This window comes from Mastigoproctus giganteus, chromosome 1, assembly GCF_048544385.1.
Source record: "Mastigoproctus giganteus isolate SK-2022 chromosome 1, ASM4854438v1, whole genome shotgun sequence".
Classification (NCBI taxonomy): Eukaryota; Metazoa; Arthropoda; class Arachnida; order Uropygi; family Thelyphonidae; genus Mastigoproctus; species Mastigoproctus giganteus.
In genome coordinates, this window is record NC_143575.1 from 248,500,910 (window position 1) to 248,525,303 (window position 24,394).

General features: G+C 31.8%; 1 long non-coding RNA gene across 1 annotated transcript; it reads left to right on the forward strand.

Annotated features, from left to right (window-relative positions):
* Positions 1-18,093: 18,093 nt before the first annotated feature.
* On the forward strand, positions 18,094-19,393 carry LOC150091739 (uncharacterized). Its single transcript, XR_016547651.1, has 2 exons — positions 18,094-18,239; positions 18,275-19,393. It is a non-coding gene; the product is annotated as an uncharacterized LOC150091739 (long non-coding RNA).
* Positions 19,394-24,394: the final 5,001 nt, after the last annotated feature.

The window sequence follows — 24,394 nt, forward strand, 5'->3', positions numbered from 1 at the left end:
TATCAAAATAGAACTGAGTGGTCACTATTTTATAGCATACCTTGGAATTAGTGTTTATTTGATGTCTAGTACAGCTTCCTATTTACTTATTGTATATTCCCTTGGAACAGTCCTCTTTAAACCTGGACATTCTTCATCTCCTAGTTTTTTTGGTTTTTTTTTTTTTTGCTTATGCTGTGTAAGCTTGCTTCCTTGTATTATAAAGTGATTATTGAGATATCACTTCACATAAACTTACTAGCAGTTCACAAGCTATGCACAAGTAATTAAAAACTCTGTACACCAAGGATAGCAATCTTTTTTCTTTGAGACCAACTTAAAAATTACAAATTGGTAGGCCTGATAACAAGCTATATGCTTTCTGAGTTAAAACAAATTACCCTGTACATCCATAAGCCATTTGCAATGGAAGGTCCATGATATGCATTCAAGCCTCATTCATTATTGACAAGGAAGACCATGGATTGTGTACAAGAGGCCTCCCCCATACAGTTTCTTTAAGTTATACTAATCTTAAATCATCATCCTTCCAACCAAATCATAGCTTATCTAGGATTTGGTGGGGGGGGGGGGGTATGTTATGTTATTTGGTTTTTAGGAGCATTAGCAACTAAGGCCATATTGCTCCGGGGATATGCAGTGGTCATTCCCTGACCTTTCCGCATCCCCCTTATTTGGTGGTCATGGGCTTGAACCCCAGTCTAATCAAGAAGCATGTGCTGTGCACTGCTGCTCCTGCCTACCTGGCTACAGAGGCACTGGGGGGGGGGGATGTTAAGCATCAAGTCATCTAAATGTCGGGTTTAATACATTGGATAAATTATGCTTACTGTCACGAAATTCAGTAAACTGTATATTAAAGTTCTTTGCTTTTTAACTTTTTTATTATTTTTTTTTGTTTCATTTCATTCAACTATGTAGTATTATCTAATGCAAAATCTTTGTTTCATGACCTGGAAATGAAATTGACTATGGGACACTATGAAAACTTACATGAATCCACTACCACAATTTAGTCACATCATTCAAGAAATCCAAAGTAACCTGATTAAAAAAGTGAAACATATACATACTTAAACTACCTAACCTTTTAACAAATACAACTAAAGTACACAACACAGCCACCAACTCTTTAAAGTACCTAGAAACCTTCCACCTGATCAGTGATCGCCAGTATGGATTCTGTCAGTGTCGATCCACTGGTGATATTCTGGCTTATGTTACCAATATATGGACAAATTCAATGGAAAAGTTCGGTGAAATGCAAGCAGTTGCTCTTGAAATCTCAAAGGCTTTTGATCGTGGTTGGCATAAAGGTCTTCTAAACAAACTTCCATCTTATGGTTTACAAACTGTTTTCTGTAATTGGTTATCCAGTTTTCTCTCTGATCACTCACTGAGGGTGATGGTAGATGGCTGTCTTCTAACTTCTCCACTAATGCCAGTGTCCCCCCCCCCCCAAGGTTCAGTTCTTTCCTCCACTCTTTTCCTCTTGTATATTAATGACCTTCTTCCATTGAGTGGAAATCCTATCCGTAGTTTTGCTGATGATAGCACATTGCATTCCACTTTCCATTTTGAGAAACCTTGCCCTGTTCAATCAGCTTCAACTTCTTGAATATCCGCTACCAATTCCTTAAATGCCGATCTCCAGGTAATTCTCCAGTGGGGCAAAGACAACTTAGTTCATTTCAATCCTTCTAAAACTCAGTCTTGTCTTATATCTCGCAAAAAGGCTCCTATGCTTACCTTTGGTGACACTCCGATTTCTAAGCAAAATGATATATCTCTTTTGGGGATTACCCTGACTTCTAATCTCTCTTGGCACAAGCACATTACAAATATTGCTTCCTCTACATCTAAAAAACTTGGTTTTCTCTTTTTCTTCTTAGCGTTACTTTTCTTTCAAACAGCTGTTCGCTCTGTACAAATTGCAAATCCGCACCTACCATGGAATATTGATCCCATATCTGGGATGGTGCCCCCAAAACCTCTCTCAGGCTTCTAGATTCCATTCAAAAGAGGGCAGTTAGGTTAATTAATGACTCCTCTCTAACAGTCTCTCCACTTGCTCTCTCATCGACGTACTGTTTCTGCTGCATGCCTTTTCTACAGATACTTCCATGGGCACTGTTCTTCTGAATTGGCTTCTATTATTCCTGCTCTCTCTTTCAAAACTGAACACATGCCACCACCACCACCACCAGCCAACATCCATTTGCTGTCCAACTTTGAACTCACAGAACCAACTTTTCATCTTCCTCGTTTATTCATTCAGCTGCTGTTTTCTGGAACAATCTTCTTTCGTAAGTATTTCCTGAAAATTACAGTCTACAGAAGTTTAAGTCTAATGTCAACAAATATCTTCTTTCATCTTCTCAACCTCCAACCCAAGCATGGTACTAAGTATTATAGGTTCTAATACCTCTCATGTTTGGGGTTTTCGTAGAAAAAAAAAAAAAAAAACACAACACAGAAAAAGTGCCTGATAACGAGTAACAACAGTGGCGTTCTAAACTCCACCTGAGTCATTAATGATACTTACACAAAAACAAGCATCGAAATTAAGATATTAAAAGTTGAATCTTTATTACAAAAATCAAATTCATAAATGTAATTGAAAAAACATGATATATATGAAGTCCAGATATATTTTTTCACCTAATGTTGTAAATACTTGCTGAAACGCGGTCACACATTAAATCTAAACATTATCAAAACCATTCTTGAATATGTTTGTCCACAATGTTGCCCTCAAGCTTTGCATCTTTAAAGACATATCATTTGAAAGGTCATGGCAAAGAACAATGTTTATGATATTAGCCAGAATTAAATAGATTAAGTTTTAATTACAAATTTACATAAACCAAGGATTACTTTTTCCACAAGTTGCACAATTCAGTTGCTCGCTATTATGTGGATTTCAATAACAGTATTCTAAGTAATTTAGCAACCATGGCAAAGTGTATAAATGAGTTTCATGTGCTGTATCTGTTTCTTGGTATATTGGATCAAATTCAACTGTGGATGTGCAGCTCTTTTTTTTTTAACCCTATATTTTAGTCCTCTTGTAAAGAAAAAAAAAAAAAGTTTTGTAAACAATAGCCATAAATGAGAATAGAGATTAAATCCATCTTAAATAAATTAACTACTGAACATTATATATATTGTATTTAGTATATTACCAGCCTCATCTGACAGAATTTTGTGATTGAAGAGCGATAATAATTATTCATCATTGATTTGGTAATAAAATAGTTTTGAGATAATTTAGAATATATGCTGGCAAATATTGAGTTAGTACTATGATTACAAGTTTAGTATTAAGAATTTTAATCCAAGCAGTAAGTTGAGTTCCGTGGCCAACTTGTTTTCACACATTCATTTCTGAGCACTATAATGTGGTAGGGATGGCTCGTTGTTACAGTAATTACATCTTAAATTGTTATATAACATGTCATTGTTCAATTTTCCAATGTAAGATTTTGTTAATATATTTTATGGTACTTCATCAGAAAAAATATTATCAATTATTATTACATTATTAATATACAATTATTGTAACTACCTATTAATCAATATTATATTTATATGTATATTTTACATATATGCATACATATATATTATATACATATGTAATTATATAATATTTATTAACCATGCTATCCTTCTTAAAATGTACAGAATCTGTTTTAAGTATTGTGTGGAATATGCTAATAATTTTTTATTAACTCTATTTATTGCTATTGTGAATCCTTTACCAAATGAAATTCTTGTGAAAATGGCAGCTGATTCTTCCATGAATTTTTTTTTTTTTTTCCAAAGGAAACTTTTTGGGAAGTGGAGTTGCTACAAAATGTAATTCTTCTCTGCTACGAGATTCCAGATCTGATAGTAAATAGTTTCTCTTTTTGTGGGCATGTTGCTTTAAAAATTAAATTCATAAATAATCTTTATTCCCATCATGGCAACTTTCCAGGGGTTATAAATATATACAGTCCTTGTTCGTAGGCACATTATGGCCTTGTGCCAGTTTGGCAGGTTTGTTTGTTTATGGGCTTTTGTTTATTGGTTATTCCGGAGTATAAACAAACCTTGTTTATACTCCGGAGTGACCACCAGGTCAGAGGAGTTTATGAATAAATCATAAATAAAATTGTTAATTGTATTTAGCAATCACGGGCTTGAACCATGGATCTACTCAAAGAGCTACCGAATTCTCGCTCCTGACCATGGCTACATTTATATCTTGTATATATAAATCAATTTAAACTTTGTAATATTTTTCCTTCTTGTAGGAAGGAAAAATATTACAAAGTACATTCTTCTTAGTAATTTTGGAACACAATATGTATCAGTGCTAATCTTGCTATTGTAGCATCCAAATAATATCTTAGTAATATTAGTTTCTCTTTGTTTAAACATTTTTTTCTAATTTTTGTTTCTTTTTTCATTGGAAACTTAATATTTGTTATGTTTATTGTGATATATATTTATGTTATTTGATGTGATTGAATGCTTACATTCCATAATCTTAATTATGGCTTCTTCTTTCAGGCTCACTTATTGTAATTCATTGTTGACTTTCTGAACTCTAATGCAAACTTACAAAGTATATATCGCTGTATAAGTATTCCATCTTCAAGATTGAACAATATTTTTTTCTTACAATCTCTTTAGTATTATTTCTACAAATACTGTATATTCACAAAATTATCTCTGGCTAAATGCTTAATGAAATATATATATGCCAACTACTATAGTTCCTGTGGAACCTACTTACAGTTTCTTGATTTATCCTTCCTTAAACAGCTTAAATAAAAAGATATACATATTTTAGTAAACATCTTGAAACATCTCAAATTTAATCCTTCTAGTGGTGGTGTTTTATATTTCTCCAATCAATTTGTGCATTAAAGAATGCAAATATGATAGCTTTGAATTTTTTATTATTGAATCATTTCTTTTAATGGCTCAGCATTTACAGTTGTTGGACACTTCATCCAAGAAGAAGAAGAAGTGGGTAGGAGTATGAGTTATAGATCTATATGTCTGCACCTACAGCGTATTATAATTTGGTTGTTTGTACCCTTAATGCATATTTTCTGGAAATTTCACGCTTTTATTGTCTTCAATAGAAAAGGAATTTACCAGATGAAAAAGAGGAAATTGAGAGGAGATTATAATAGAAAAAGAAAAAAAATTGCATACAGCACAAGAAATTTCAAACAGTGAAAAGTGGGATACATTATATAAATCATAATAAAAGATCAGTTTCAATTCATCAAAAAAAGCTAAAAATAATTTTTTTCAAATAAGAAAAATCTGTCTAATAGACAGTATACACCATGCGAGCAGACCTGTTCCTTTTAGGGCTGCAACTGATGGGAGATTAAAAAAGTTGAGGGCTCACCTTATTGAGAAAACGGATGGGTGGAATCTTATGTCTTTTAAAAGTTAGAGTGGAATTCTGTCTTATTTATGCATTGTTGATTGCATACTACAGTATTCAATAATTTATTTCTTTTAGGCTTTTATCTCTGTTCATCCAATCTCTGAACGTGACAGCCATTTCGGTTATCATGCCATCTTGTTAGTTATGGTTGTAGATTTGTAGTCTGCATATAGGTCTTGATTATGTCTTCTCCTCCATTCTCTAGTAGTTTGGTTTTCAATTGCTTCAAAAATCTTAGTATTGTGAACTTGTGGTTCAGTGCTTTGCATCATTATCCCATAAACCATGACTGATGTGATGATGCTTTTGTGAATATCAGTTTTAATTGTGATTGATAAAATTCTTGAGAAGGTTCAGTGCTGTTAATTACATTTTATTCCTGGTTTGAATTTTTGTCATTTTTGATTATTATGATGCACAAGTATTTGAAGGTCAATGTTTCTCTGAAATTCATATCATGAGTAGTGAACATCTGTGTGCAGATATTCAATGAAATTGGTGCTTTGATATTCTCAAATATATGTCTTTGTTTGGTTGATAGTCAGATTCATAATTTCCATTGCCTTTCTGATGTTCCTAAAAGTTTTTCTGATTTTTTTTCTCCTTCTTCCATTTTATTAAACTCATCCCCTTCTCCTGCATCCTATTTACTGTGTGATGGTGAAAGTTTTTATCCTCTCCTGTTAGCTTGCACCATACTTCTGCTCTTCTCTATGCAGATTTTTATCAGTCTAGTTAATTTCTTTGGTATTCCAAATTTAGTCATGAAGCCCTACATGCTGTCTCTGCACATTGTTGTAGACCTTGTTAAAGTTCTAGGGTTGCTGGTTGTATTTCCATTTTTTTTTCTAAAATTAATTAAAAAAAATCAAATTTTCTACAAAATATGTACGATATTAATAATTTCTCATCTTGCAAATTCAGAACTTTTTTGCAACCTTTTGAAGGTCACAGAAAGAGCCCAACTTGAATGCAAAATCTGTTATTTTGCTTATTTCGTAAAAAATGTTTTATTTATGAAAATGATTTTTAATATTTATTGACATCATAAAAGTTCAAATTGCCTATACAGGGTGTTTCAGTTAAACGTTTCAGAACTTCTAAGAGGGGTAGGGTACATCCTGACAACTCAATCATATAGCAATGTAGGGTCGGAAATGCTTTCCTGAAGCGGTGTTGTACACAGAAGCACCATAAAGAAAAGAGACCGTAAGTGAGAAATCGTTTTAATAATACATGAAAAGAAGCAAAAGGTACATGGATTAAAGTAAGTGTTCGAAGTTTCTTCCACGGGCTACAATGCACGCCTCACATCTCCGACGCATGGACATCCGAACATTCTGGAATACTCCAGGCGAATTTCTTCGGCAGCTACTGCGATTCTTGCAACCAGCTCCTCAGCATTGTCAACAGGGGTGTCATAAACTAGCGATTTCATATGACCTCAGAAATAAAAATCAAGACATGATAGGTCGGGTGACCGAGCAGGCCAACGCACGGGACCACCACGTCCGATCCACTGTTGACCAAATGTGACATCCAGGTAGTTACGAACATCTCCGCTATAATGGGCAGGGGCTCCATCGTGTTGGAACCACATTGTCTGTTGCGTCGATGCAGAAATCTGTTCATCTCTCAAAAGTTGTGGCAATACTTGTTGCAGAAAGATCAAGTAGATAGGTCCGGTTAGACGACACGGTAACAGGTAAGGTCCGATGAGGTGATCTCCCATAATACCGGCCCATACATTGACTGAAAATCGAATCTGTGCTGCACGACGTCGTATTGCATGCGGGTTCTCGACCGCCCAGATATGGTCGTTATGCGTGTTGAAAATTCCTTCCCTTGTGAAGGATGCCTCATCGGAAAACAACACTTCAGCAGGAAAAAGGGGATTTGTAGCACATTTTCCAAGGTACCACTGTGCGAAAGCAATACGAGGTGCATAATCCTCCGGTTGCTGTGTCTGGACACGCTGCACGTGAAACGGATGCATGTCTTGTTCTCGGAGAATCCTCCAGACGCTGCAATGGGAAACCCTGACTGCGTTTGCTAGACTTCGTGTACTCGTTCTTGGATTCCCCTGTACATGCTGCAGCACATTCTGTTCGACGGCTGGAGTCCGTGCTGTTCTTACCCTGTCCCTGTCAGCTCTTTCAAATGAACCTCTCTCAGCTAACCTCTGGTGCAGTCTTGCAAAGAAATTATGACTGGGAATACGCCTCGTCGGATATCGTTCCGCGTACAAACGCTGTGCGGCTGGCCCACTACAATTTGCAGCCCCGTACGGCAAATGCATATCGGCTAACTCTGCGTTCGTGTAATCATCCATCCTACTAACTTGGCGTTCTTGTTCAAGAAATTCGAAATTCGCCTGGAGAAATCCAGAATGTTCGGATGTCCATGCGTCGGAGATGTGAGGCGTGCATTGTAGCCCGTGGAAGAAACTTCGAACACTTACTTTAATCCATGTACCTTTTGCTTCTTTTCATGTATTATTAAAACGATTTCTCACTTACGGTCTCTTTTCTTTATGGTGCTTCTGTGTACAACACCGCTTCAGGAAAGCATTTCCGACCCCACATTGCTATATGATTTCGAGTTGTCAGGATGTACCCTACCCCTCTTAGAAGTTCTGAAACGTTTAACTGAAACACCCTGTATATTGCTTTTAATTACTTGATTTTTTTTTTTTTTTTTCTTAAAGCTCATGTTATTTATCATACAAACTCTCAAATCTGGCAAATCATGGGATAGATCAATTACTAGATTTCAGAATGGCAGCCATATTAACAATTGTGTAACTTAGACTATAATCTCTTAAACATAAATTAAACCTTTAAAATCCTATGTTTAGTGCATTATGGGACTTTAATTGCCACTCTAAAAACCTAAAACAAACAAACAAATTTACATTAGTATTGTACTGTAGAATGCAGTACTGCACTTTTTTTTTATCATAATATATAGCATTTTATATTATGCACATATGGATTAGAAGCAACACAAAGTAAGCCTACTATATCAGCATTGGGAAACAGTATTGTAACAAAGACATGTAACATTGCTAATTACAGTATTTAATAATAAAGCATTGATTTCAGCATCTGAAGGGGCAAATTCCAGTTTGAAATTGAAGGTAGATATGCAGGCTCTTTTTGTTTACAAGCTCCTTAATATAATTTTGAAGCCCTCTTAGCCCCTTAATCCATTTTTAAAGGCTGTCATACTCTAGGTATATTTTAAAATGTCCTCAGTGACAATAAGTGGTTTTGCCACCTATAACCTGTTTTTGGAATGGGTGCAGAGAAGAGAAACAAGATGAAAGACTGCAGTTCTACAAATTGCAGCATCTGGAAACTAGGCACCTCCAAGGGGACTTGATTGAAGTGTTTAAGGCCTTAAACGGATTGAGTAAATTAAAAGTGGATGGCATGGTCAGATGGCACACACATAAGGGGATAAATTTAAATTGAGAGGGGAAGGTTGTAGTATAGATGTGCAAAAATTTTCTTTCAGCCAGAGAGTTATTGATTGTTGGAATAAACTTCCATCTGGTGCTATGGAGGTGGGCAATTTGAATAAATTTAAGGAAGAATTAGACGAATTATTAGAAGAATGGATGGAAGGTAGGTAGTGTTTTTTTTTTTTTTGGCTGATGCTATATAATCTTGCTTCCTTGCATCATTTGCTAATACTGATACAAAGAGGTCTGAGTCCTACTGGAGACCAAAGGAATTCTTCAGTCTCAAGTAGAAGAAGCACAATTTACCCCTGTGAATTTTTCCTATTTTTTCAGCTGAATCAACATGTAAATCACCCTGTGAACACACACTGATACAGACATATATTGGTACAATATAGCTTGAGATGCTAATACAACATCAAATAACAACAACAACATTGTAAAATAAATTAAATAATTAAAAGTTATTCTAAAGTAAAACTAAATATGCAATATACTTAGTATTAATAAATATTTGTTATTAAATTTTTACATAATAAGTAAAAGTGTATTATGTGAAATGTTATTTATATGAAAATAAACATATGACCAACAAGAAACAAAAAATGTGTGATCTTTACAGTTGCTATAATTTCCCATAGCCAATATGCAGTGACTTCAGAAAAAAGTTTCCCATGCTATAAATCAATTAAAAACAGAAGCAGAAAATTAATGTTTTTTTTTTTTTTCCTAATAGTTTTTTTCCTAATATCTATTAGTGTTTCTCACTGTTTGTTGCCTGTTCACTTGATAACATAATTATCAGTTATTACTTTAATTTTTACTACAGAGAAGCCAAACTCAGACAGCTCTCAAAAAGTAGACCCCTGCACTCTAGCTGGCTGATTTATGTACTAGAGAGCAGGAAATAGTTTTATGTTACTAGTTCCTGCTCTCTGGTACATAAATCAGCCAGCTATAGTGCAGGAGTCTACTTTTTTGAGAGCTCTCTGAGCTTTGGCTTCTCTGTATTAAAAATTAAAGTAATAACTGATAACTATGTCATCAAGTGAACAGGCAACAAAAGTGAGAAACATAGATTTAACTATTGGGGGGGGGAAACATTACTTTTCTGCTTCTGTTTTTATTTGATTTATAGCATGGGAAACTTTTTTCTGAAGTCACTGCATATTGGCTATGAGAAATTATAGCAACTGTAAAGATCACAAATTTGATGAATTTAAAATATATTTTTAAATATCATTAAAGTACCTTTCATCCATTGCTACTTCACTAAAAAGTACTGTGAGAAATATTATTAATGGCTTCATTGTTATAAATTTAAATGTTGGGGATAAAAAATTATATTTTGAAATTATGCTAGATTTTGGAATGCTGAACTTGAGAGTTTGTACCCTATTTTGCTTATACTAACTAAAGCTTAACTTTTTTTTCATGTGCCGTGAAGATTCAAAAGAATATGAAATATGTTTAATCTGTCTAAACACTGAATTGGATTGATTCCTCAATCCAGTTTAGAGATCAAGTGGTAAAAAAAAAAAATAATAAGAAAAACTATATAAATATGTGTGTGTGTGTGTGTGTGTGTGTGTGTGTGTGTGTGTGTGTGTGTGTGTGTGTGTGTGTGTGTGTGTGTGTGTGTGTTTTCTGCATGCTCAATTTTTTGATGTAAGCAATTTTCAAATATTAGCTCTTAGTTTCTTATTTATTTTAAAAACTGCTAAGTTATAATTAAATTTGCATTACATGTTGCATTTTGGCAAAAATTATATCTTTGTAGATCAGATCATGCTTCTCTTGTTTAAGAGGTTTTAGCATGTTTACACTGCCTGTTAAGGTGCCAATGAGCCACAAAGTACAAAAACAAAATCTTCACTACTGTTATGGTAAATATTGAAACATACTGTTACAACAAAGGTTTTAATTAATTACCATACAAATATATACATATGTGTGTGTGCGTGCATGTGTGTCACTGGTGTAGTACATAAATAATTCAGCATTCAGGTGTTACTTAAGTAGATGCAACCATAGTCTTTTAAAACACACACATAAATATATATATATATGAAAGTAAAATGATTGCACAAAAATCTTGAATTACATTTCAAAGTGTATCTATGAAAAAAAATTAACCCCAAAAAAACATTATCAATAGAGTGTTTGGAAAGCTTTTAAAGCTTTCTGCATATGAAACAAAGTATAATTTCCTAGTATCAGTGAGAATAATTTTATAATGTAATGAAAGTGATAATGACTCCTGTGCAATAGTCAAAAGGGGCCATTAGTGTCTAAATAAATTTAGAACCGTATCCATCATATGACATTGTAAGTAACATTTTCAGTTGAGTATCACCACTGGTGATAAATAAGTAACAGTAGTCTTTTCTAATGGGGAAGCATTACTTTTTTGAAGTACAAGGAAGGCAACTCACTGTAAAAGGTTTTACAATATGAGATGTTACAGTAATGATGCCAATGCATTAATGTCATAGTTTGTGGCTTTCTGCCCTAAAATATTATTTGACTTTATTCAACATAATTACTTAAATCTGCTGCTAATATTGTTAATATTTTGTTAATTAAATGCTACAAACCATTTTTAATGTACAATATTTAAGTCGTTGTAATGGCTAAAAGTTAATAAAAGTGGAACAGAATGCTTTAAATAAATAATTGGATTTTTTTAAATTTGTATATGTTAAAATAATTAGAATAATTTAGAAAAGCTGAAGACATCATTTGATGTAATGAATGATGCTAAACCAGATCAGAAGATTGAGAATAATTAAAACTAGTCAGAATATTTAGTTAGAAAGGTGATAAATGAATTCAATATATACTCAGAATTTTCATGGATTGAACAATACATATTTCCTTACAATACTTATATTAAAATTTTAAAATGTTTCTGAGAATGAGAAACTAAGGGTAAAAGATTTAAAAAAACTTTTTAAAAAAGCAGTAAAAATTTAGACATTTCTAATACCTTTTGATAGATTGTTGTTTTAGTGTATTTGGTATCTCTCTCTCTTTGTCTTTTTGGTTATATACAATTTGTATGACATCAACAAACATTTGAATTTGAGAGGGAACACCAGACACTGCTGTGGTTAGACTACAAGTTAACCAACAGTGTTCAGTGTTTCCTTTTTAATACAGTTTCCCCCTCCCCCAAAGTGCTTTTATTACAAAAGGAGTAAATTTTTCAAAGTTTCTATCTACAATATTAAACAAATTAAATACAATAAGTTGGAATGTCAGAATAAAACATTTCACTGAGTTGTGGTAAAAAAGTTTCACCTCTAAGCATTAAAATGTTATGTTCTGGTTATTGTCTACTTGCATATAACCATTCCCTTCACTGAACTTAGCATTACTATTCTTTTATAATTGCTGATAACTTCTGGTTAGTCAGTCTCCTCATCTGACTTCACTATTTTTTAAGGCATTCATTCAAATTCAAGGAAAATCCTAGATATGTATACATTGCATTTATAGCCAGTGTATTTGTATCTACGATATCTTTTAAACTTTTTGATGAGTCTTCTCATTATGAAAGATTTGAGTATGAAGTTATATGCAGAAATTTCATATTACACCAGTAGGCCAAAACAATTTGTACTGATTCAAAATGTATAAATGGTGCTACAATGACAATTTAGAAGGTTTTTTTTAGGCTTTTATAATTGCAAATTGTGAAGAATTTAAATATGGAACTTGCCTCCAAAATGTTTGATATATTTTTCAAGAAATTTAATTAATTTTAATTTCTTGAAGTGAAATAATATCAATATAATTGATAGCCTGAGAATTTTAAAGATGGCCAAGTTACTAAATGTTATTTCACTTTGTCCTGTGAGGAAGGAAAAAGCAATACTAGATTCCCTCCTATTTATAATAATTTCAATATTTCAATATTTGAGGTGTAGTTTATAGAAAAATATTTTGAATTTTGGAATTTTTTATAGTTAGCTTAAACAACCTAAAAGTTAGCTGAAAGTGTTTATGAGCATGTTGAGAGTCACTGTAAAAAATTGAATTATTTGAAAAATAATTTAAGTTTTGCCTGAATGCTTGCACCAAAGTTGGCCACATGCCCAACTGCTCTTGGTGGTCAGGATATCCAGGTAGTTACTGAAGAGAAATGATGTCATAAGAAAGTGACTGACTTCCAGTTGACCAATCAAAGAGACCAAGTAACCAACACTACCTTCTAAAGATCAGTTCCCCTGTATTTATGTGCATGGATTTTAAACCCCCAGTAAAAAAAAAATGTAGAGGATATGTTCACAAACATTCTGGTGAGAGAAGCAATAGAATTATTATAAACAAAAATAAATGGATGGGAAGTTAGAATTCCGCAAATTAATAAGTTATTGTCTAATGCCTTGATAATCGAATTATTACAATTAGCTTTGGAGCCCAGATATTTCAAATTTGAAGGGAAAATTTAATACAGACAAAGTATGGGGAATGCTCTCTTATAACTCATGACAGACCTTTCAGGAAGATTTTGGAGAGAGAGCCATTGGTTTGATCACTTTAAGACCCTTGATATGATTAAGAAACACAATTTAAAAAAATATATAAACAATAAATAAGGGAAACACTTAAATTAAAATTAAAACAATTTTATAAGTAACAGACATAGAACTATTATTAAGTACAAAATGGAACAAGAAAAGAATAGGAAACCTATTTTTGGATGTCTTTGGAGAACAAGAAGAGAATGGGAAACTCCCATTTTTTGATATCTTGGTGAAGAGAGAACAAAATTCTGTTATTATGTATATGTATAGAAAAAAGATGAACTGTGGATGTTAGGTTAATTTTTATTTTAATCATCCGATGAATATCAAAAATAGCATCATCAAAGACGTGCAGAGTTTGCAATCTGAAAAAGTTAGATGAGGAACTTAACATCTTCATAACCCTTTCTAACAATGGGTTTCCATGGAGCATGGTTGACAAAACTATACACAAATACAAGTAAAATTACATGAATAGTACTTTGCATAATAGTGTAATACCTTACATAATACCGTAAATAAAAGTACTGATTTGTACTGATTTCCACAGGTGAGTAATTTTTTGCTGCTTCAGCCATAATGAATTGAAACTAGTATTTAAGCCTGTAAACAAAATTAGTAATTTTTTGAGGGAGACAATTTCCCCAATAAGAGACAAAAACATTCTTTACAAAATCACATGTGGCTGCAGGAAAACTTATATTGGGGAGATAGGAAGATTATTTGAAACAAGAGTGGGGGACACTGTAAACATGTAGTAAAATGGAATATTCATTTTTCTACACGTTTACAATCCTTTGCAATCCCAGGACATCTGAGATTGCAAAGCATGCCTATGGATACTCCCACACTTTTAATATACGAAATTTTGAAATTATTTGGGGGAGGATTTTTAAAATTAAAAAAGATATGTATATAAGAAAATTTAAAGATATGACAATAAATAGAAATATGCGGAGCATCCCTATATTTCCCACTTTTTACTACTTTTTTATTTTTATTTTATTTATTTATTTTATTTATATATTTTTTTTGTGGTTAAAATTCATGTATGAGAGAACTGATCTTCAGAGGGTATCATAGGTTACTCAGTCAATTTTATTGACCAGTTGTGAGTCAATCGCTCTCTTATGACATCATCTTCCTTCTCCTACTTTGCCTGGACATCCCAACTGCTGACAGGAATTGTGCATGTGATCAAGGAACCAACATAGGTTCTGGAATGTGATGCTCTTTATAAAGATAATTATCACAAAGTAACAATGGTTTAAATTGTAGTTATCTCTTAATGAAAATAATCAACGAAGGTAACAACTCATTTAAAATCATAATTAGGGAAAGTTATTGGTTTTTTTAAATCCTGTTCCAGCAGTTCATCTGTCATTTTACTGATATTAGTAAAATTATATCAATTACAAAAATTTTATTCTATAACTACTTAAATTTTATAAATCATATTATAATATATTACTGTTAGTATATTATAAAAATTTCTGAAATTTTATGATAATAGTGTAAACTGCTGTGACAATATAGTGCAGTTAGATTAACTTATTCATCTTGAAACAGAACTTCTAAAGGATTATGTTGTTAAATACTCATTAATGACAAATTTTAATTCATGTCTATGTGGAACTCTGTTAGGGGAGATGAAAAAAAAAAGTGTGGGGGGGATTTCTATTGCCACTCATGAACAGAAGTCTAAAAGCCTACTCACCTGATTTCCACAGGTGAGTAATTTTTTGCTGCTTCAGCCATAATGAATTGAAAGTTTAATAAACAGTTAATTTTGAGCTGTTGCTAATACTGACAAGCTACATGTTTAAAGGAAAACAACTATAATAAAATTTTATTAGTAACTGATATAAATTAGATTGTTTTTGTAAGGTATGTAGTTATGATGATATTAATTTGTGGATGGGAAGGGAGACAGCATGAAGTTTAAAAGAATTATAAATTAAATTTTTCATGATGGATTAAAATTTGTTATTTTTATAATAATATGCAATAGTTTTTTTTCTCACAAGGAAATGTGTGAATAAATATTTGATCTGCTTGCACTCATAAATTTTTTGACAAGAATGTTTTATTAAGAAGAGAAGAGTTTTGTTTAGCAAGAGAAAATGTAAGACAGGAATAATGGAATTTCAAGAACTGAAATAGTTTTAATAAGTGTTAAAACTTATGGTTTAAAGCAAAGTTATATCCAGAAATAACTGAAATTAGCTACAGAAGAATATTTAATTGGTGCTAGCAAAAAATAGAAACTAGTTGTCATTGAAAGATATCAGCATGATGAAACAAACTATACGATACCTCTCCTCTGGCTATTTTACAAAAATCCCACTGTTGTTTATAGGAATATTTCGGTCTTCAATGGACTGAAACTATATAATTTGTGCTATTAAAGGAGAGAAGTTGAAATTTAGTATTCAGGTTTTGGCAGCTGTGACTGCATTATTCTAATTCATACTTTCTCCTAGCCTTGTGTATATTAGTGTGAAAGACTTGGCCAAATTGCAGGTGTATCAAAGCCAGTCAAAGGACTTGTAGAGAAAGATGTACTTCCTGTCTTTAACTTGTTACTCTAAATGCTTTACAGACTGTTATCTCAGTTAATAAAAGCATTCTAACCTGTTTTGTCTTATATATATCCCTTAACATTCGACGATTTTTGACTGCATCACTGTTTTTTGTTAAAAGTAAGTAAATAAATAAACAAATTAAGCTAATCCAGTAACCAAGTAAATTAATGAGAAAGAGCATAAATGCTAACTTTGAACATCCATAACATCTATTTCATGGATGTTGTGAATATTCAAAGTTGTGAACCATGCACTGTGTGTGACTGCTATAACATACGGTTGTAAACACTTGTGCCATATGTATAAAACCGATTTTTTGTTTTTTCTCCCAAGTTCATAAGTAAAAATAGTAAAAATGCAAAATCATCATGCCTGCACTACCTAGCAATTTTATAAATATATATCAAGCCAGGATTGGATTTGGTTGTCACACCAAATTTTAGTTTTATTTTTGGACCCTTGCTTATGGAACTTTTTTTTTCATGTGCAATTGTGGAATCAGTAATGTAATCCATTGCATTTGATATAGTCATTTTCAAGGGCATAAATGCTGAGATGTGTTTTTTTTATAATCAGTCTTTTTTTTTTTTTTTTTTTTTTTTTTTTTTTTTTTGTAATGTACAGCTATACATAATTTAATTTTGACTTTTTCTAGTCAAGCATTTTGGCCAAGAACAACATGCAGAATGAATTCAATTCTTTATTAACTTTTCCTCATTGAAACTCAGTCTAACTTCATTAGATCATTAAGTCAGTGAAAAAAATTCTTTGGAGGTTTTAGACTTTATTTTATTTTTTATTAATTTGTAGGTCTGTATAGGAAATAATGTATGGCTAAAATGCCAAGTTATGAATTATAATATGAAGTTGGCATTTTGTCTTGTAGAAAGTGAAGAACACACAGATATGTCTCATGAATGGGGTGTAATATATGTAATCTAATAGGATAGGTGGAGTTAATGGTGTTATCGTCTTGATTTGATGAATGATGTGTATAGCATTGTTGTATGATGTAGAAGCATGCATTATCTTAAAATGGAATCTCCTGTGTAAATTTGTCTAGTTTGATAAGCTCTTGAATAGAAGAAAAAAGTTGTTTAAACTTCATAAGAAAAGACCTATTTTAAGTTGAAAAGAAATAGCAAACAACATATTTTAAAGAGGTAAATAAATTGTTAATATCTACTAAATTTTAAATTAGTAGATATTAACAATAAGTAGATGTCAATTAAAATATTGAAATTTAGACATTAAAAAAATTAATACCAGAATTTTATATACTTGTATCCTTTAATTATTTTGTTGATACTTTCTAAAATTAACTACTTTTCATTGGTTTGTGGTCCAAAGAAAACTTTGGAACTGATCCTGTCTAATATTAGCACAGTTGTTATAATTTAATTTTCTGAAATATAAAATAGTTGCTCAAAACTTACTAGCAGTAATTAACCTACTACACACCACAATCATGCTCAGAATTTTCTTTTCTTAAAGTTATGGAAGTATGCAAGTAGGAAAACTCTTTTCCTTTTTCAAGCATACATCACAATACAACATACATCTCATTTGCATTAGCTTACTGTGATATGTAGTGTGTTAATTATAACCAGTAAGTTAAATGAAAACAAGCAGGATGTCTATAATTCTAGATAGAATTGACTAGAGTTGCTCAAAAATTCAATAGTTGAGAATCATCATTCACTTGTCAACAAATTTGTGTTTACTTTTTTATTCTTATTAAATATTCATGCATATGCAAATCGTTACGTTATGGGTAATGTTCATAGGTCAATATTGTAAAAGTCATTTGGCAGTGACCACCTTGTTACATTAATATTTAAGGATATCGAAATAACTCTACATTTTGAATCAAACAATAATTAAATTTCATTTTTTGTTCCTTGCAATATTGTTCAAATATCTGTTCAAATATTGTTACAATTTTTGTTAAGAATTTCATTAGTGAAAAGAGTTGAATATTTTTATTCAAATGGTTTTTCATACTAGATCATCATAAAAACTTATAAACTTGGTATATTACTAGCTTTACTGGGAAAATATCAGTAATCACGCACATATACACTGAGTGATCACTGAATTATGACCACCTACCTAATACTTCGTTGGTCCTCCTTTTGCCCTCAGTACAGCAGATATCCGACGTGGCATTGATTCAACAAGATGTCGGAAGCATTTGGGAGGTATGGCCAACCAAGCTGTCGGAAGCATTTGGGAGGTATGGCCAACCAAGCTGTGTGTAATGCGGCTAGCAGTGAAGGGATGGAGATGATTGGTGTATCCAGATGCCTGATATGTCTTTCCATAGTGTCCCACAAGTGCTCAATGGGATTGATATGGGGGGGAAAAATTCAGTGGCCAATCGATATGCTGTTAGTCAGAACTGTGTTCCTCAAATCATTCCTGCACATCAGGTGCGCAATGGCTCGGCGCAATATCATCTTGGGAGAAATCATCGCCATTCGGGAAAAAGTGTAACATAGCGGGGTGTACACATTCAACAAGCAGTTGACGATAGCGGAAACCATTGATACGTTGTTCCACATGCATAGGGGGTCCAAGTTCCTGCCAGTGAAACATCCCAACCGCCTCTACCGACCTGCACTTTTGATACCATGCATGATGGATGAAGAGCCTCATGTTGTTGACGCTGAATCTATACACGACTATCCTCGATGTGGAGTAAATGTGACTCATCCGACGAGCACACCTTCTTCCAGTCTTCTAACATCCAACTTGCATGCTCTTTGCACCAGGTGAGTCTTTTACGCCGATGAACCTTGGTTAGGAGAGTGTGCCATAGGGGTTGTCTGCTGGTATAGCCTATATGTGTGAGCATGCAATGCATAGTCATGCCAGATATTGTTCTGGGTTTGCCTGTGTTGCATTGGGTAGTCAACTCTTCAATGGTGCTGCACCTGTTTGCCTGTACGAGTCATCGGACCCGGCGCTCACCTCTAATATCAACCTTTTGCTGACCTTTGCAGTTTTGCCGTCGGGTCATTGTTTGACCATTTTGACACCAGTCCAGGTACATTTTAACAATAGCGACTCTCGAACACCCCACCAGTTCAGCCATTTGGGAAATCGAGGCACCAGCTCGTCAAGCTCCCACAATCTGTCCTCTATCAAAGTCCGATAAATCCTTCCTTTTACCCATCACACTCAGAATTTTACTACCTACTGAACCACTGACACCTTATTTATGCTACGTAGGTCAACTAACTGCGCACTCTCGTACCTACCTCACATAGTGGTCAATGGGTCACATTCAGTTTTCATAGGGGGGGTGGTCATAATTCAGTGATCACTCAGTGTATATTCTTGTTTATATATGTAGGTATTGTTTGTATTGTATACATATGCACACAATCCTCTTTTCAGATTTAAAAACCTTTAGTAATCCACTCAAGTTAAAATTAAATTTTTAATTTTGATTAATGAGTCAAGAAGTTTGAGATTATTTATCAAAGATACTTAGTTTTATAATATAATTATTTCCAATTCTATTTTCTTAATTCTTATTCAAATATTATTGATAAACATTAATGTTAATTGTAGTAAAACAATTTCATTTGAAAAATTATAATTTAAAAAAAATTACAAATATTGCCAATGGCACATATTCCCCATATTGTGAATATAAGGTGCATGGAACCAAATTTCAATTTCATTTGAAATAAATAAAACTTTAGTTCATGTGTCCTTTTGATATTTAATGAACACATTGAATATTCCTAGATATGATGTTTTTCTCCCATTTGTTATTTAAACTTTTAATTAGGTCTTAAGTTTGTAGAGAAATTGAGTTTGTTTTTATGCATTGTGTATATAAAATTTATTTTATAACAAACACTACCAATTTTAAAATTAATGAACATTCCTCTTTACGTACACTTGATATTTATTTGAAATGAATTATTTTGTATATATTTGTTTGGAATGTGTATTTCTGAAAAAGGTATTATGGTGGCTACATCATTATCAGTTTATTGGGACAGCTTATATATACAGTCATTTCCCATCCCATTGATTTTGACATTTAACTTCATCACTAATTAGGTCAAAAATATCCTCTGCATTTCAGAAACACCTTTGTTGTATACTAAGGATTACACATCCTTAGGATACATATATATATATATATATATATATATAAGGATATAAACTTCCTTAGCATACAGTACCGTTCGTGGATGACATTGGCCAGAGATACTTGATTTTAGTACATTCATAACAGAATAGTATTTAATTTAAAAAAAAAAAATATATATATATATATATATATATTGTTTTATCTACTTCCCAATGGATAAAACATGAAGTGACATTTTGGAACCACAGAGAAGAAAAGTTAGAGAAATTTAAGCTGATAGAAACTTAATCTAATCTTGACTTTATAATTAGGGTATTTGCACACTTCCACATTTGATGTAGGGGTTTGTTATTACACTTATGTTTTAATTGGGGAATAAAAAAAAAGTTTCAGACAAGGAAGATAATATATCAGTATGTGGAACATTAATTTTATGAAAAATGTTTCATTTCTGTAATAGACTGGAAAAACTGAAGTTTTTATAAAGCAAATCAAAATTTCAGTTTCCAAAGTAACTTTCACATTAGTTGTGAAGTTTATTATCATAATACTTATCTTTGCTCTTAGAATTTTATCAGAAAAACTGTTCTGGAATTTTTAGAATATTGAAATTGTGATGAACTTTACTGTTATTAGTCTTAATATTATTAGTTCTTGAGAAATCACTTTAAATTTTAAACACCTAACAGCTGTAATATAATACAAGGGTATCTCAGAAAGTAGAGGTAATTTATATAAAACTAACACCCCTTCCCCCAAATCAGAAGTGCTCAAGTTGTCATGCCTACTATGTTATTAGATACGTGTATCGCTAATTGCCTGCACTCAGTCCATTTTATACAGTTGAGATGTAATCATGATGGCTCCACTTTCCAATTGCACTTAGTGATCAAAATTATTTTGGTCAGAAGAGGTTAGATACCTCCTGATTTACAAAAGAATTTTAGTACAGTATAGAGAAAAGTGCATTAGTTCAAAGAAGTTTGTATGAATGGGCGGAAAGGTTTAGAAGTACAGTTGATGAAGACCATTCAGGCCATTTGTCAACTTCAACAATGCTAATCAATTTGATGCTCATTCAGCCACTACAACTGTTGAAATGGTTCGGAATAAGTCAAATTTTAAACTGCTCCTTCACTCACCATATAATTTGGATTTTGCCCCCTTCAGTTTGTCACCTTTTTCAGTTCTCTAAAAAAAAAAAAAAGTATTTTGCGGATATTGATTTTCAATTTATGGTGAAGTCAAAGAAGTGGGGCACAAGTCACTTCATGAGCAGCTAAAAACATTTTTACAGCATCTAAGGAAAAACATTTTCCTTAGATGCTGTTAAGAAGCTTGTCAGCTAATGTAAAGTGTTTGGAGAAGAAAGGGGACTACATGGAAAAGTAATATTAAAATAATAATAGTAATATTAATTTTTGCATATTTTCCTTTTCTTGATTTAATAAAAAATAAATTGCATAACTTTTTTATTTATCCTCATATAATAATATGTAAATTATTTTATAAATGTAAAAGCAAATAGAATGACAGAACACCAATTGTTTTTAACCATACAGTGGTTTAAAAATTAGACAAAATTTTGAAAACTGGCAAAATTGAGAGGTGTCATATATACTGTCAATTAAGAATCAGTACTGCTCTTAACTAGGTAAAAAGGAAATTACTTGGGTGATTAATAATTATTGTAATCAAATTTAAATTTAGAAAAACTTTACACGATGTGATTTAATAATTTTGCACTTACTTTATTGGAATAATAAGAATAGTACAGAGAAAAAGTATCAACTGGCTGGACACTGCCCATCAACCTTACAACAAAATTTTTAGAGAAGACATTTACTTTATGGCATCTGGCTATTGGGTAAAGTTGGGAAAGAGTACAGGAACTACCACTGCTACTGCTGTATGTTCTGTAGGAATTACCTACAGAACATACAGCAGTAGCAGTTCTTCCCTGATCTGATGATGTCATAATATATCCAGAAACAACACCTGTAAAAATTTTGTTTAGCTGATGGGTAGTAATGGAAGTTGCAGAAAGTTGCATGACAGTTGACACTGTTTTCTGTACAATTCTTGTTGCTTATTGAGATCATAATTTTATAGATTCCTAATTGCTATATTCCTAATTCATATATTATTGATTAACATTAAAAGGAATGTAATATTAATCAATTGGGTGTTACTAGATAGATTCTTTATTATTGTTAATTATGCAAATAGAGGTCAACCTGATTTCATTAGGTTTATATTCTCTAAATTGCTTCCTTGTGTTTTGAGGTTAATAATCTATTTTAGTACGTTCATAACAGAATAGTATTTAATTTTAAAAAATATATATATATTGTTTTATCTACTTCCCAATGGATAAAACATGAAGTGACATTTTGGAACCACAGGGAAGAAAAGCTAAAGAAATTTAAGCTGATAGAAACTTAATCTAATCTTGACTTAAAAGATTAAAAATTTAATCTTTTAAAGTCAAGATTTAACTTGTTAAAAATTAATAACATTGATATATCTGGTGTATTTATTCAAGGCAATGGTAAAGCCAAAATGCTTTGTGTATTTTTGTTTTCCATTTTTAAATGTATATAGTGTTTCCATTATTAAAAAAAAAATAAAACAAAAAAGATTTCAAATATTTATTGCCATTGAGTTGCATCCAAGATATTTTACTCTATAATCTTAAATGTTACAAAATAAGTGGGTATATCTGAAAGTCTATAAGGCACTCTGATTATCTTAGACTGCATTTACTACTAAACGATAGCTTATTCAAAGGTGAAATATAAAATTTTTCTGTTTATACTTCAATATAATCCTAGTTATTTTATTCATAAGGTTGTCATGAATACTTTGGCATTTCATCCTTCAACTTTTTTTTAGGGAATTATGTTTTTCTCTGACATTGACTGAAGTACTGTGTGTAGTCACGGATACATCACCACAAAAATATGCATGGCTCATTAGTTAATTATAACTGAAAGGCCTCTGGAAAGTTGTAATATGGTAGAAAAAGCAGTTTTACGATTTATATTTGAGTTTTCTATTAATTAAAATTTTAATTAGCCTACTAGTGTTTATACTTCATGAGTATATATATATATATATATATTTTTTTTTTTTTTTTTTTTCATTCCCCAAATTATGATTTTGTTTTACTTTCATTTGTGTTGTGGTGAAGGGGATAATCATATTAACAAATTAACACTTATAAAACCATCTTTAGGTGCAGATCATTTTTTTTTTTTTTTTTGTCTCTTACCAGATCTTATCTTTGTCTCTTACCAGAATATTTGTTTTGCTGCATCAAGGAAACTGCAAATAAAATAATTTTATACCAGATGGACTTGAATATATGCTGTCCCAATACTTTTGATAATACATTGAAAATGAAGGAAAGCCAGAAACTTGATAAAACTTGGGATATGTATATTATATAAATATATATACTTATCCTTTATGCATTTTTGGTGCTGTTTAATTACTGTTATACTATTCTACAGATCCATAAATCCTTTTGATGTAAATCTCAAAATGTTGGTTAGTTAGTTGCCAAGTAAGTTAATTTACAAACTAAACATGTTTTATTACTTAAATGTAATAAATTATATGTGAAATTTGTTATTCAATTCATAAACCAAAAGGCCTTAATGATCTACAGTTAGACTTAATTGTCTTATACATAATTAATTCTGTTAGCAAAAGTTAATTCATTTTATTGTATAACATTACAAATCTTTTGTTAAAAATGAATCTGGTGTATTTATTCAAGGCAATGGTAAAGCCAGAATGCTTTGTGTATTTTTGTTTTCCATTTTTAAATGTATATAGTGTTTCCATTATTAAAAAAAAATAAATAAAACAAAAACAAGATTTCAAATATTTATTGCCATTGAGTTGCATCCAAGATATTTTATTCTATAACCTTAAATGTTAAAAATAAAAAAAGTTAACAAAAAAAAAATCTAGTTTTCAAATAAACTTCCACTGAAAATAGACTATTGAAACGAATATAATTTGAAATGAATGTCAGTCTATATTACAGATAGCACAATTTTTATTTATTTTTTCATTACATTCTATGTAAAATGATCCACACTATATTTGATGAGGGGGCCTGTATAGATTTCACATATATAAATTAATGACAGCAGTACTCACTTTTTTGTATACATATATCATTGTAATAATTTGGACACGTATACTTGCATTAAAATGCAATAATATAAA